The sequence below is a fragment of the Periplaneta americana genome, chromosome 15 (assembly GCF_040183065.1).
Source record: "Periplaneta americana isolate PAMFEO1 chromosome 15, P.americana_PAMFEO1_priV1, whole genome shotgun sequence".
NCBI lineage: Eukaryota > Metazoa > Arthropoda > Insecta > Blattodea > Blattidae > Periplaneta > Periplaneta americana.
The window spans coordinates 89584714-89599961 of NC_091131.1; the positions used below are offsets into that span (position 1 = coordinate 89584714).

The 15248-nt window shown below is 36.3% G+C and overlaps 1 protein-coding gene across 1 annotated transcript in view; it reads left to right on the forward strand.

Moving 5' to 3' along the window:
* Window positions 1-15248, forward strand: part of LOC138715198 (uncharacterized) — a 1247406-nt gene that overhangs the window by 597910 nt on the left and 634248 nt on the right. Inside the window, exon 4 of the mRNA XM_069847833.1 lies at window positions 14131-14199. The gene's annotated coding sequence lies outside the window, so the exon portion shown is untranslated. The remainder of the gene's footprint in view (window positions 1-14130; window positions 14200-15248) is intronic.

Consider the following 15248-nt stretch of genomic DNA (forward strand, 5'->3'; position numbering starts at 1 on the left):
TATAATAAAGAATGTAGGCCTACATTGATCAAACATTATTTACACTATTAAGCTTATGCATGCTGTACACTGTCATGTATTGTAATGCAAAGTATTTTATTTCATAATACTATGGCCTACTGTTTTTCTTTGTAAATTGTTTATAAAAGTGTAAATATTTCCTTTGATTGAGTTTCTGGCTGATACGTATAGCCTATCTATTATCATTCATTACGTCTCATTTGACGATATGTGTCGGAGAAAGAACAATTGTTTGTATACATCTGAAGTCTGATTAGTGTAATACTGTATGTAGCTGTCGGCAATGTATGTAATGGAGGGGGGGGGGAAAGAAACTGTCCACCCTATCCCATTATCTCTTGATCTAGATGTCTCATAAGTGGTACCTTCGTGGTATCAATTGTTAGGTTTAGACCTGTATTTGTACAGTTGACTAAACAACAGTGTAATATGTTTCTCCCTTTCATCATTCCATCCAGTGAATCCTTCACTTGGCTGTTTGTTCTGAGCCAGTGACCCAACCAATTCCTTTCTCTCTTCATGATCAGTTTCATATAATATAAAATATTATTTGGTTACATCAATGGCTTATTCTGTTATGAAGTACAAACACAAGGACCGTAGAGGTATTTCGTTTTCGAGAAGATTGTGGAACTGAAAAATAATGTGAAGACAGAAAATACAGGGTGATTCAGGACTTCTGCAACAAACTCTGGGGATCGATAGATCTCGCAATGAGGATCATTTTTCGTAAAACAACCCATGTTCTCCGATGCGTCGTGTAGGAGCTACGCGACATCGAAAAAAAAATACAGGTTTTAGTGACATTTACAGTTAATTATGAAATTAATTATTAATTTATTCCTTCAAGTAGGTACGCTTGCGGACAGATTACACGTGTCCTGCCACTTTGCTGTCCCGTTTAAATGGAGTGCTCTTCGGAACACGCTTCCGCTGCTCATGGAGGTTGTACCCTCCACGATGTGAGGGAACAAATGATTCAACATAACGTCTCAACGCACTTCAACTTTGTTGTACGATCACATCTGAACAATATCTATGGGGAGCAATGGATAGAGAGAGCCGGACCTGTTGCGTGGCCAGCGAGATCACCCGACTTCACGCCCTTAATATTTTTTTTTCTTTCGGGACATGTGAAGTAGTACACCAGTCGAATTGACATTAGAGCGGAATCGACTATGCGAGTATTAGCTGCTTCTGATCAAATTCGATACAGGTCGATAACCACTGCTACGGCGGTATAATGAATGTAATCAGGTTCAGCGTAGACACTTTGAACACCTGTAACTTGTCAGCAAACATACTAGAAAAGTAATTTCATAATTGTTAAGGTCATTAAAACCTGTCTTTTTCGATGTCGCTTAGCTTACATACTATTATACAGGAATCGGAAAACATTGGTTGTTTTACGAAAAATGTTCCTCATTACGAGATCTATCGATCCCCAGAGTTTGTTGCAGACGTTATAAATTACACTATATAATTGTCTCTATTTCACATGGAGAAAAATGTTTTGTTAGGTTTATTTAATTTTGAACTTTCGTTCATTCGTTCAATTAAAAATGTAGTTACTTCAGTATTTCATTTCATAAGCGACCAAGAAAATACTTCTAATATATTTTCTCGATTTAACTTCGATAACATATTTTCTTTCAATTACAGTCTTGCAATCGTCAACACTGCGGGATCTAGGTTCATAACAGCTGGTCATTGGTTCCTTTACTGCCGTCACAAACACTCTGGTTGAAACTAATAGAAGATCTTGAAAGAACGGAACGTAACGAAATAGACGTTGATGGCATAATCTATAGTTACTTACCAAACGTATATTGGTCGGTGCTGCTCTCTTTAACTTAGTATGAGAACGAGACAGAGAGATGGAGAGAGAAAGCGCGCGAGAGAGAATGTCCATGGCATGAGTAGAATGCTGCTGCGGTTGTCCTCGGGGGTAACTTAAGGGTAAGAGAGGAAATAGAAGAGAAAAAGTAGGAAAAGAAAGGAAACACGAGGGCCAGAGAGATGGAGGAAAAGCACACATCTAAAGTGAGAGAGAAAATTCCGTTAAAGCCATTCTAGATGGAAGAATTCCCCGTCTTCTTCGCCTGCCAGCGCCTGGCGAGAACCCAGATCATGACGTCATAGGGTGCCTGATCTCTCTCCGCAGTGGGAGTGGACCTCGGCATTGTCCTATTGAAGAAAATAGGACGTCGAAATCTTGCTTCTCTACAAGAGGCAAGCGCATTATTAAAAGAAAAGAAACTTGAGGAAAATAGAAAGTACATTACGATGTTGTTTGGTTCTACGTGTGCTGAGGGCTTGAGACATGATATTCTTCTGTATTATTGGAATCCGATTCTGCGATTCAACGCTGCCATTTCAGCCACCTTTTAATCTCTCTGATTTGAAGCGAGCAACACTTCAGAATCACATTGTCCTTTTATAGCTATACTTACTGGACATTGGTGTTATCAGCTATAGTGTTAAAAACGGCCGAGAAATATCTGTCACTACTCTGTATGGAAGTCATTGTATTTATACAGGGACATCATTTTATTTTTACTAACATTTCTAATATTAACCTGGCTATACCTTTGGATCAACGATTAAGAACCGGAAACACCGTTTGCTACCCCCTTCCACGACTGGAGTTCGATGATACTGGCGTAAAATAGAAACATATCACTTTACTAGGTATAGGAGGGAAGAAAAGTAGTTCATCCATTTACGTAAACTAGGAAATATCGCGATTTTGAGGTTTTTGTTTAATCAAAATACAGTACAGTATTAACAATGAGTGTTCTTACTCACGAACTGAGCTTTCCATGCGGACGTATTCATTATGCAGTGTATATTATACTGCCTACAGCACATTAGCGTACACTATAGAGAATGAAGTTAAATTGAAAAATAGGCTAATCATAATATGGATATTTAAACACATTTTTCAACATGGTGGCCGTTCATTTCGATACACGCTTCAGTTCTAATGTGCATATTATCGCACTATAGACTATTGTACGTAATTCCAATTACCAGGCTCGTACTTCGTATCAGTAACTCATGTTGAATAATTCTGTACCTACTCTATAAAAGAGTACCTTACGTACTGTAAATTCAATCTTCACTTCTGCCCGATCCGAAAAGATAAAATTACTCAGACATGCTATCTACTGTCCGTACAAGTGGTTACGTCGCAGCGTCGTAGAAAGGGAGGAAATTACGTGACAGTTAATTACTTAACGAGGCCCTTTTATTTAAGTTACTTTAAACAATTGTATGGTTATAATATCACGTAGACGTCCAATTCATAACAGAAATTAATGTTCTCAGGAAAGATCTAAGACAGCCCCGCCACAAGCATTTACAGAGAGGCGAATAGAAGCAGGTGGGGGAAATCGGGATGCGACGTAGGCAAATGGAAAATGATGCAATATTGAAAGCTCTTTTGTCACTGGAAAACGCGAACATATTTTTGGAACGTACTGTTCACTATGACCGTAAGGCTACTATGACTGTATATGGGGTCTTGGATCTGTCTGGAGGACGTTGAACTTCATTAGTAGAGGGGGTGGGAGTGAAGTACATTAAAAAACTCAGGTACAATAAAAATTGAAGTAAAAATAAAATGATGTCCCTGTATTTTTCTGTTAATTTCTAAGCCATGTTTCTTATGCTTCGTCAGTTTAGTGAAATGTTTTTATTCGTAAACCTGTCTGTATATACGTATTCCCCCTGCGGTGGCTGAGTGTTCAGACTTTCAACCTGTCACTCAGGCGATCCGGGTTTGAGTCCAGGTCAGGCCTGGGATTTTTCATTGAAAAATCCAGGTTAGGCACATTTTGGACCATTGTTTGCCCTATATATGTGATGATTGTCCAAGTTCGACTGGTATCCTTGGTGACATTCGTGAAGCCGACGTTGACAGATGTGCCATCCTGCCTCAGTTTCAATCAGGTCCCGTCCGTAGAGTAGACTCATAAGCCCCAGGGACCCGGAGCCCCAAGACATTCCTGAATCAGCATCGTGAAACCAACATTGACAGGTGGGTCATCCTGACTCAGCCTCTGATAGAGCCAAGTACCTCCGCAGACGAGTAGAATGAGTATTTATTTCATCTATCTTTGTTCACGTCATGGCTGTTTAGATATGTTCCATTTCTTAATCCGCCATCACTCTCTATACAAACATAACAAGAACTAATACATATTGAACCTATAAGTATCCTCTGTACACAACAACAACAACAATAATAATAATAATAATAATAATAATAATAATAATAATAATACTAATAATAATTATAGCTCTTGTATTTAAAACTCTTACTTTAGCTTTTTCACTTCTGTACTCAATCTCTTAAAAATTATTCTGTTAACTTGACTGACTACTTTTCGTAGTTTTCTATCGTGTCCGACTACTCCACATTTATAATTCCCTCAGACGAGTAGCATGGTAAGTTCCCGGAAGTCTTGATCCACAACCCTTCCTACATCATCATCGAACACCCATACTATCCCCAAGATTTGACCCTAGCCTACTTTTACTATTGCAGATGATATATGAAATGAGGGGGAGGTGGAGAGTTTTTGTGAAATGATAGAGGGAAACGGGAGAATCCCGAGAAAAATCCTTTGAAATGTCTGCTTTGTCCGCCACAGATATTCCATCACAACCAAGCCGGACCGCTTGGATGAAAGACCAGCGTGCTACCACTTAGCCAAATACGCGGCCGCCATTCTATTAGTTATAAATGAAAACTTCCATCCTGCAGAAACTTTTAGTGTAAACATAGTACATACTATTATACAGGACAAGTCTAATCTAAATAAAAGGCTCTCTGCAGTCTCTCGGCACTACAGCAGATCGCCAGTTCACACGGATAACGTTCTTGCCGTTTCACAACACTGCAGTGTGGCAAATGATTTTTGCTTAACTATTAAATCATTTATTGAAGGGGTAACATTATATTATAACGAGTACATGAAGTTTCTGATATAGATTAAACACAAAATATTCATTTTTAATTACAGAGCATAAACGATATAAACTGACAAAAACATACTGGTGTTAGAACATAAATTACTTATCAAAATGTCTAATAATATTTTTGTGTAACTTTTGTGGTTTCCCTAGAAAAAAACATTATCTGGGAGTCTAATGTTTTTGGAAATGATAGTAGACCGTCATTATTTACTTCGGTCCGCCACGTACATTGCAACTGTGGTGATATATCCTTTACAAAGCAGAGTACTATGTTGTCTCTCTATGGTGGTGATGTTAGCATGTGTTGTACGGAAGGTAATTAGCAGTGACGTTCACATTTACTCGAACAGTAAATATTAGGCTACTATCAATCCTAAAAACATAATATTTTAGGAACTAAACACAAAATGTGAAGAAAAAAACAAACAAAATTTCACTACACATTATGTTTAGTAGATCGAGTGTACAATCTGTGTAATTTTGACAGTTTATATCCTGTTTACATCCTGTATGTCCGTCCAAACGATTTAAAACTGTATAGCCTATGTGTATCAAGAGTAGTGTTGTGGAAGTATAACAAAACTGAATAGCATATGTGTGCATAATTCATTTAGTTTAAAATGCAAGTTAATGAGAAAAAATAAGAGAAATATGATGTTGTTTTATACATTACTATAAAACGGATAGCAGGGTGTGGGGAGGGGAACGGTTAACAGCGGAGTCCTAAGAGAATTCGGGAGCAATAGAGACACAATAGAATGCAAAGTAGAAGTTTAAAGTACTACCTGAGGATTTTTCATGGAGAGCAGTCTTTTATTAGAGCGATCTGTGATAGGGAGCAATTCGAGAGGAGAGACCAAATAACCTGGACAGGTAGATTATGCAGAGGATTGTAGGAAATAGGGTTGGGATTTATAATCGGGAAAGGTTGCAGGAACAAGCGAAATGTCTGGCGGAAAGTCAAGAAGCCCCTGAAGGATATAGACAAGCAAATAACAGAAGAGGAATGTAGGGATAAGATTGCTCTGGAGATCCAATCCATGATCAAACCAAATTGGGAACAGAGTTATACCTCTATGGAGGAAGCAGAGAGAGCAGATTGGGCTTAGTCTGGTTTCGTCTAGGTCAGAGCTGGGCAGCAAGAGCGGATTCTACTCTCTCACGGGGAGTCATATGATTTCTCTTCATCCCCTTTCCTCCCCGCCGAACGCCGCGAAGAGTTGATTCAGTGACGGATGAATATTAAGTGTCCCCGTTTAGAGACTAGTTCCGCTCCCGATGCCCAGCTCTGGTCTAGGTGCTTGGATGGTACTTAAAATCGTCAACGAAGAGGGGACGAAAATATGTCCCCTCTGCGATAGAGGCGAGACATCACATCATATTTTATCGGAGTGTGAAGCCACAGAAGCTCTGAGGAAACGATTCCTGCCTGAGTCCTTCATTACATCTAGCAGGGGGCACGTAGCAACATATGATATATTAAATAACGCTATTTTTTTTTTTTTAAAGTGTGGCAAAAGTTCGACAGCTGAGGGTGGAACTGGTTGAGGGGGAGGGCGCCGAGAAAATAAGGGGAAGATTTATTTATTAGTGTTGCAATGGGTAGTATTAACACCGAACGTAAATAAGGTAATTAGGGGATAATGTTCTTTTATATTTATTGCGTGTGTTTTTTTTATATTGTGTGTGTATTTTTATTTATTATTTGAATTGTTTATTGCAATTTTGATAAGGAATTTAATTTAATTGTTTATGTATATATATATATATATATATATATATATATATATATAGGGACATCATTTTATTTTTACTTGCATTTTTATTGTACCTGCATTTCTGAATGTACTACACTCCCACCCCTTCACTAATGTCCTTGCTCCCGTCAGACACACAAACTTACGGCCGCTGTTGCATTCGAAGTCTTCAAGCACTGAAGTAAACACTGCAGTGTATAGTGTGTTTCAGAAATATGGTTGCGTTTTCTATAGAAGAAAGAACCTATATTAATAATATCGTACTAAAAAATTATATTCAAGAAACGATAAGTTCAATTTCAGAGAATATGCTTCAAAATGTTTTTAATAATATGCATAAAAGAATTGAAGCCTGCATTGTAATGAACGGCAACCATTTTTAGCAACTTGTTTAAAAATTCAGATTAGCTTATTTGAATTGAGGTGGCTCAGCAAAGGAATGCTAATGACATTTGTAATAACATGAGTTAAGTGCATCCAGTGTAAGCTAAAGTATCTAAAATTTTAATGGCAAAGGGATGTTTTAATCGCATCACACATTAAAATTTAAATAAAAATTTCACCGATTTTACGAAAGCTTAAATATTTAAACCCCATTTTCTCAAAAGTAACTTAAGTGCACTTACAGCCCTTTACTTATGACTCCCTCAATTTAAATGCACTCTCTATATTGTATGTTAACACCAATAATTAATATGCTAAATAAAGTAGACATTACATAACGAACATAGCCGCCTGAAAAGTTGAGATTTTGAAAAAAAAAAAAGTTACTACTCTACTGTATTTTGATAAATTCCGTAAAAGTGATAATCAAACTGAAAATCGTAATATCGTATTTCCCTACAACATAAATGGATACACTACTTTTCTGTCCTCCTATACCTAGTAAAATGATTTGTTTACATATTGGACTAGTAACATCGAACTCCTGTAATGGAAGGGGTCAACATTGTTTCCGAGTATAGCCAGGTTAATGTTAAAAATGTTGGTAAAAATAAAGTGATGTCCCTGTATATATATATATATATATATATATATATATCACTGTTTTTTTCATATCTTACATTTATTTTATTTTCAATATTTTTATTATTTTTGTGAAACCTCGTATGAAATTGGATTAGTTGTAATTGTGATAATGATAATTGATAATAACAACAATAATTATTATTGCTTTATTATTTTATTATTTGTAGTATTTTTTCTTTCTATCTTTGAAGATTCAAACTGTGCATAATTATAGCACGAATAGCCGTACAGGCTCATGCGAAGGATCTTGTGTACAGTAGTTGCAAAAAAACCGGACCGACCCTTGTAGCTGATTTCAGAGCCTTGTTCACTCCAGAGCACGATAGACTGGTAACTAAGACTTTCGTGGTTCGAATCCTGCCTGGGAAGGAAACTTTTTTTTTTGTTCCTTATTCAAAGTTATTCTCAGTACTTTTCGATTGCTGGTAAAATTCATGTTCTGGGAATAATAAGTTAATTAAGTAGTAAAATATCGCTGCAATCGAAAAGTATTGGAAATAAATTTGAATAAGGAACAAAAAAAAAAAAGTTTCCTTCCCAGACAGGATTCGAACCATGAAAGTCTTAGTTACCAGTCTATCGTGCTCTGGAATGAACAAGGTTCTGAAATCAGCTACAAGGGTCGGTCCGGTTTTTTTTTTTTGCCACTACTGTACATGTGTTTATATTTGTTATGTATAAATAAACGCACTTCATTCATTCATATTCATGAGAGCTACAGAGTAAATCTTAGAGTTAATTTATATCTAATTGAAACCAGTAAGAAGTTCACTGCGGTTGTAAAGCTGAATTCTCAAGAATTGTAACGTATTTCTGCGTTACGAACAAGGAAGCTCGTCTGTTGCCTATAGACGGATAGGAAATCCAGTGGCGTTGAGAGAATAATGGACTGACTTACGGTGGAATCTTCACGATTGTGTCTGCTGCGTGCTGGGGATGTTGGCGACGTCTGGATGAGGGCCTCAGCTGTACGAATCGAACCTTTAATGGCGTTTAAGCTGTAGCTTCAATCTTATTTTACCACGACACTCTTCCAGCTGTGTAAAACGTACTCCGATACTTCCTTTTGACTTTTTGTACACTGCTGTTTGTGTTTCGAGTCAAACAGTAAACACAACAATTTCAAACATTTGAAAGACATGAAGTTGGATATCAATTTTTATTTTTTTCACAGTGAATGCGTTCAGATATAGAGTCTGGGAATTTTATCATGTCGTGTAACTTAGTATTTCCTAACGTTTCGGAATTATACATAGAGCAGGGTTGCAGAACTAGGGAAGAGAGGGGTGGAAACATGGGGAAAGAGTTCGTTAATCCACAAGGCCGGAGTCTTCAATGACGTTTGTGTGAGGTTAGGTATACAGACTGTTCTTTCTTCTCCTCTCCGCCTACCGTATAATCACGCGAGGTTGAAGAGAAGGGAGGAGTTACGTGTTCCGAGTTATGACGCGTGCTTCAATTGGAGCAGAGTTCTGCATCCCTGACATAGAGGCTCCATTATCAGGGCAAATAGATACGATTAGAAGAGTCACCTACTCCATTTGGCCCATTATATGTGACTACTCAACTGAATAAGACTATTAAGCCGGTATTCCTTTTATATTCCAGATAAAAATTAACATATAATAATAATAATAATAATCATCATCAGTGGCGTCACAGCCCTTGAAGGGCCCAGACCGACCAGCCGGCTGCTCGCCTCACGCCCACATTCCGAAGCATAGGTGGACGATCATCCAACTAGAATGGAGGTATCTATGGTTATCACAATGATCCCCCCCCCCAGCCGTCATAGCTGGCTTTCGCAACGGATTTCACTACCTATCGTAGCTCCCCAAGTGCATCACGATGTTGGGTGAGCACTGGTCCCATACACTGGCCAAGATTTCATGAGAATGTTTAAGAGAGACATGACTATTTTATTCGAGATCAGTAAAGGTAATTGATAATTTTGTTAGAACAGAAAGAGAAAAAATTCGAATCAGTCTCACAAGATAGTATAATAACTATAATACAATTGGTGACCGCAACTGCCGTAAAAATCAACAGAGGGATAATGCTAGGTCTTGAAGTTATATGTTCTGCCAATAAATTGTAGGCTATAGGCCTATACTTACTTATGGCTTTTAAGGAACCCGGAGGTTCATTGTCGCTCTCACATAAGCCCGCCATCGGTCCCTGTCCTGATCAAGATTAATCCAGTCCCTACCATCATATCCCATCTCCCTCAAATCCATTTTATTATCCTCCCATCTACGTCTCACCCTCCCAAAAGTCTCTTTTCCCTCTGCCCTTCCAACTAACACTCTATAAGCATTTCTAGATCCACCCATACGTGCTACATGCCCTGCTCATCTCAGACGTCTAGATTTAATGTTCCTAATTATGTTAGGTGAAGAATACATTGCGTGCAGTTCTGCGTTGTGTAACTTTCTCCATTCTCCTATAACTTCATCCCTCTTAGCCCTAATATTTTCCTAAGAACTTTATTCTCAAACACCCTTAATCTCTGTTCCTCTCTGAAAGTGAGAGTCCAAGTTTCACAACCATACAGAACAACCGGCAATATAACTGTTTTATAAATTCCAACTTTAAGATATTTTTACAGCAGACTAGAGGACAAAAGCTTCTCAACCGAATAATAGGCCTATACACGTTATGCAATTTTTAAACTTTCATTATACTCTCCTTGTAGTAGAATCACGCTTACATAGTAGTTTAATTTTTTTTCATGGAAATAAATTAATATAAAATTAAAATTATGCTCATAATTTATATTGCAGTTGCTAATTATTTTATGCGAACGTCTATATTCCACATACACAAATAGAAAGAAAGCAATAGAGAAAGAAAGAATTTTTTGGAACTGAAATTACACTGCCATGGAAATGCTTATGTCATACCGAAATGTCGTTGTGAAAGAGTTCATAGTATGCAGAAGGGGAGTCCGCATATATAAATAACCTACTTGGAAGAATTTGTTCTAACCCATGGAAAGTTTCCATAGGCTATACAGCATTTAAAAAAAGAAAAGCCATTTAGGTGTGTTATGAGATAGATGCGAAACAGAAGCGTAAGTTACACATTACTTGCGTAACTCTTACAAAGTTAATAGTAGCTTGTCATTACTCATATACAGATGGATAAATTATAATAATATTTACGGGATATTATCATGTGCTTACATATAGTTTACAATTTAATTATTCATTGTCTTCGGCTCAGAATCAGTTGCTTACTTGTGTTCTTAATAGTAAATTCTGTTTTAATGCGTTATTATTATTATTATTATTATTATTAGTTATTATTATTATTATTATTATTATTATTATTTGGCAATTAACTCTTTCATAGCTTATTTCATATCGTTTATTAAACACACTCAAATCTTACAGCAAATTGTATACATTTATCCTAATACCATTATAGAAATTAGACGCAGTCAAAGCAATTTCTTCAATTCCCATGCCACATTTTATGATGCTTATTGTGTAAAGGCGATGGTAGTGTTGTTGGATATAATGTTGGTTGATATTGCTGATGACAGCATTGGTAGTGACATTGAAGTGAGTGACGTTCTTGGTGATAATTATTTGTTCATTTTATACTGATGAAAATACGAATTTTAATGTCTCCTCTTCCCCAAGAGAGAAATAATTCATAATCTAGATACAAATCCTAAGCAAATATATCAACTTGTCAGAATGGCGATGCTAGCTATGACATTGATAGTAGCTACGTGGGTCCAGGGACAGATAAACGCCTACATGTAATAGAGTCTGGGTGCGAACCGATGTCGCTTTCTGTGAGCAACAAGTGAGTAGATTATATCGATGAAGTTAAGAGTTCTATGCATTCCAATAGCAAAACGTTTCTTATTTGGAAACAAGAAACTACGCATGTAGTTATCGTAAACAATTTCATGTAGGCCTAAGTAAGATAATATAGATAATAAATTAGAAACTATTCAATTAAGAAACATGAATAGAAAAATCTCTCTAGCCCACACAATGAAAAATAATAGAAAATTATTAGACAATTATGGAGAGAGGATAAAGTATGTATATATTTACATAAAACATTACAGAAGTACACGGATAAAGATGGTTGAATTTTTTAAAATTTTTAAATAAAGAGATTCAGTATAGTAAATAAGTAGTTCACCAGTCGCTTAATCTACTCCGATGGTTATGCCAAAATAATATATTCCAAATGAAATCCTAACAACCAATATGAATAACAAACTTGTAGGCCTATGCCAGACGACTACCAGATATAAGCTGACTCTATCGCTGTGCAAATGAACTACAGAAAGAAGATTGAGTGGCGAGGGTTAGGGAAATAACAACAAAGCTCTTTAGAATAAAGGATAAGAAGGTAAATAGAGGAGATGACCTCTTTAGGCCTAGTGAAAACTAATGTCAGGTGGAGGTGGCTAAGTTAGGAGCAAGTACGGTGCACTTATAACATAATGGTATCCATTGATATTGTAGGTGGCTTTTGTCATCGTAGTGATTTTAGTAGTAATAATGATTATGTCCATTCGGGTAAGACTGGCGACACCAAAGTTTATCATGTTGGTTTAGATTTTAGTAGTGATTGTGGCAGACAGTTGCGGTGTTAGGGTCAAATTAGGAGATGTTGATGATCTCGGTGGCATGAGTCGGAGGTAGTGATGATGAGGATTAGGGTGTAGGCATACTGATTACGATAATGGAACTGCTTTAGACTCGGCTATACACTTACGAAAGGAGAATTCATATCCGTTGAGACCAAGATCAGATACTTGGAATATCCCGATATCCTCTACTATCATTCCACTACTACTATATTCAATTCATTACATGGAATGGATAGACAAGTGGTACTGACAATGTGATGTGTACATTGACCTGATGATCGACTGCACACTCAAAAGCTTAACTTTCTGTGAAAGATTCTCTTACGCGTGAACTTTTCAGTAGATCTACGGGTGTCATACAAACTTCCTTAAAAGATCTACGACTAACACGCAAACATTCTGATAGAGACAGATAAAAAAGTTAATTTTTTTCTTCCACCATGATAATAATATCAAATTTAGGCCACTCGACCGCAATTACGAGGCCGTCCAGAAAGTGATTTTCCCTGGGGCCGTTTACAGAAAAAAAGCACAATTGCATGGAAATATTTATTGAAACAGATACAGCAATTGTTGCACTATTTGTCAACATATCCCCCACTGGAATTGAAACTTTTGTCACACCATGGGATCAATATTTTTATGCTTGTGTCGTAGAAGTTCAGCCGCGTGGGACCGGGACCAGCGTTTGACAGCCGTCTGCAGCTCTCTGTCGATCCCATGTTACGACAAATATCTCAATTCCGGTGAGGAATACATTGAAAAATAGCTGTGTCTGTTCCAGTAAATTTTTCCACCGAAATTGTGTTTTCTTTCTGTTAACGGCGAACTTATTTTTGCAGCCCTCTTAATTGCGTTCGAGTAGCCAAAATTTGTATAAGCACTTCTTTTAACATTAGTAACATGGTGGAAGAAAACAATTTAACTTTTCTATCTGCCCCCATATGAATGTTTGCTTGTAAGTCATACACACCAAATTTTCACAAAGGACCTACGGCTAAGTTGTACACAGAAACTTTTTCCAATAGATCTGCGACTAAAGCTAAATCATACTTCCAAAGAATATACGGTCAGATCATACACACAAACTTAACACAAAGGATTTACGGCTAAGTCATAGGCCTACATACATATTTTGCCCAATGCATACGAACTTTGCCCAAAGAATCTCCTGTTAAGTCATAAACACACAAACTTTACATAAAGGATTTACGTTTAAGTCACAGGCCTACATACACATTTTGCCCAAAGAATCTCCTGTTAAGTCATAAACACACAAACTTTACACAAAGGATTTACGGTTAAGTTATAGGCCTACATACACATTTTGCCCAGAGAATCTCCTGTTAAGTCATAAACACACGAACTTTGCACAAAGGTTGTACGACTAAGTCATACACATAAATTTTTCCCGAAGACCTACGGCTAAGATATACGGTACGCATATATACAATAGGCTACATATGATGAAAAAACTGAAAAAGATGTCTTCGCTCTGAGTTACCGATTTCTTCCAAGAATATTGTATGTGAAATCATTTAGATGAGCAGCCGAGTCTGTAATATTACTGATTTATTATTATTATTATTATTATTATTATTATTATTATTATTATTATTATTATTATTATTTTAATGTCATTAAAATGTTACGTGTTACGATAAGAATTCATTATTTTGTTTCGATCATGTGAATGAATTTCTACGCTTTTCATTCCAGATTGTTTGGACTTTTTCGAAACCACGGATATTCATTGCATGAAAGATCCTTCCAAACACCAGCGGATTGGTGAGTACCAAGCATATCATATTTAATTAAAGGTTTGATGGTAATTGTCAAGAGCAAAAATTCATAAATACAATAAGAACTCAAATCGAGAGAGATCAATATATAGTAGGCCTATAGATTGTATGGTAAATCTTTGCTTGCACTGCGAATTCCGTTAGTGCAGAGAAAGCATTTTGTAATATGTCACTATTTCTCCATAATCAGTAGGATGTGTGCACAAAAAAAAAAAAATACTGAAGTATTAATGAAACTGTGCTCAGAAATTTACACATCCTGTAAATAAATAATTCCAAAACGCCACGTGGCTTTAAAGGTCTACAGATAAAATTTTAAGTTATGTTAGCACGGTACTCATTTGTTTAACGATAATCCTCAGTTTTTAATACTATTTTCATTGCTTTTATATTCATACTCATGCAGTATTTATTTACATGGTAATTGTGAAAACATAACGAAAAACACCAACCTTACAACTTACAAATGTCCAGAATGTATGCTACACAGTGATGATATTGGTTCGATTGCCTATCAAACTCTTAATCTTTGTTTTGTTTTACTTGTGAAAAACATTCATATTTATCTAAAGTTAATTAATGATTTTGTGTTTATAACTTTCTACTGTCTCTCGTTGTTTCTATTTTTAAAAATGAGTTACCGGAAAACATATTTTCCTAATCCATCTGGTGTTTCAGCTTCAGACCAAGAATATTTCATTAATGATTTTGTACCTTTTATTAACAGAAACTCAAATGTAGTTGTTTAGTTCAATTTGTGTTGCTTAGGAAAAACAATTCATTAATAATTAATTATAAGTGTATAGGTTACTAGAAAATAGGTGGAATTAATTGGACAAGCTGTTCCATTAACGCCAATATTCAAAGTTTTCCTATTTGAGTTGTGATTCTTCTCCAGTATATTATAATATCACCATTTTCATTGTGCTATTTTCTAAAGATAAAATTAAAGTTTCTTTGTCTTAATTTTTGTGTTTGTACATAACTTATATCAGGAACAAGAGTGGCTTAATTGTAAATGTGGTTTTATTTGGT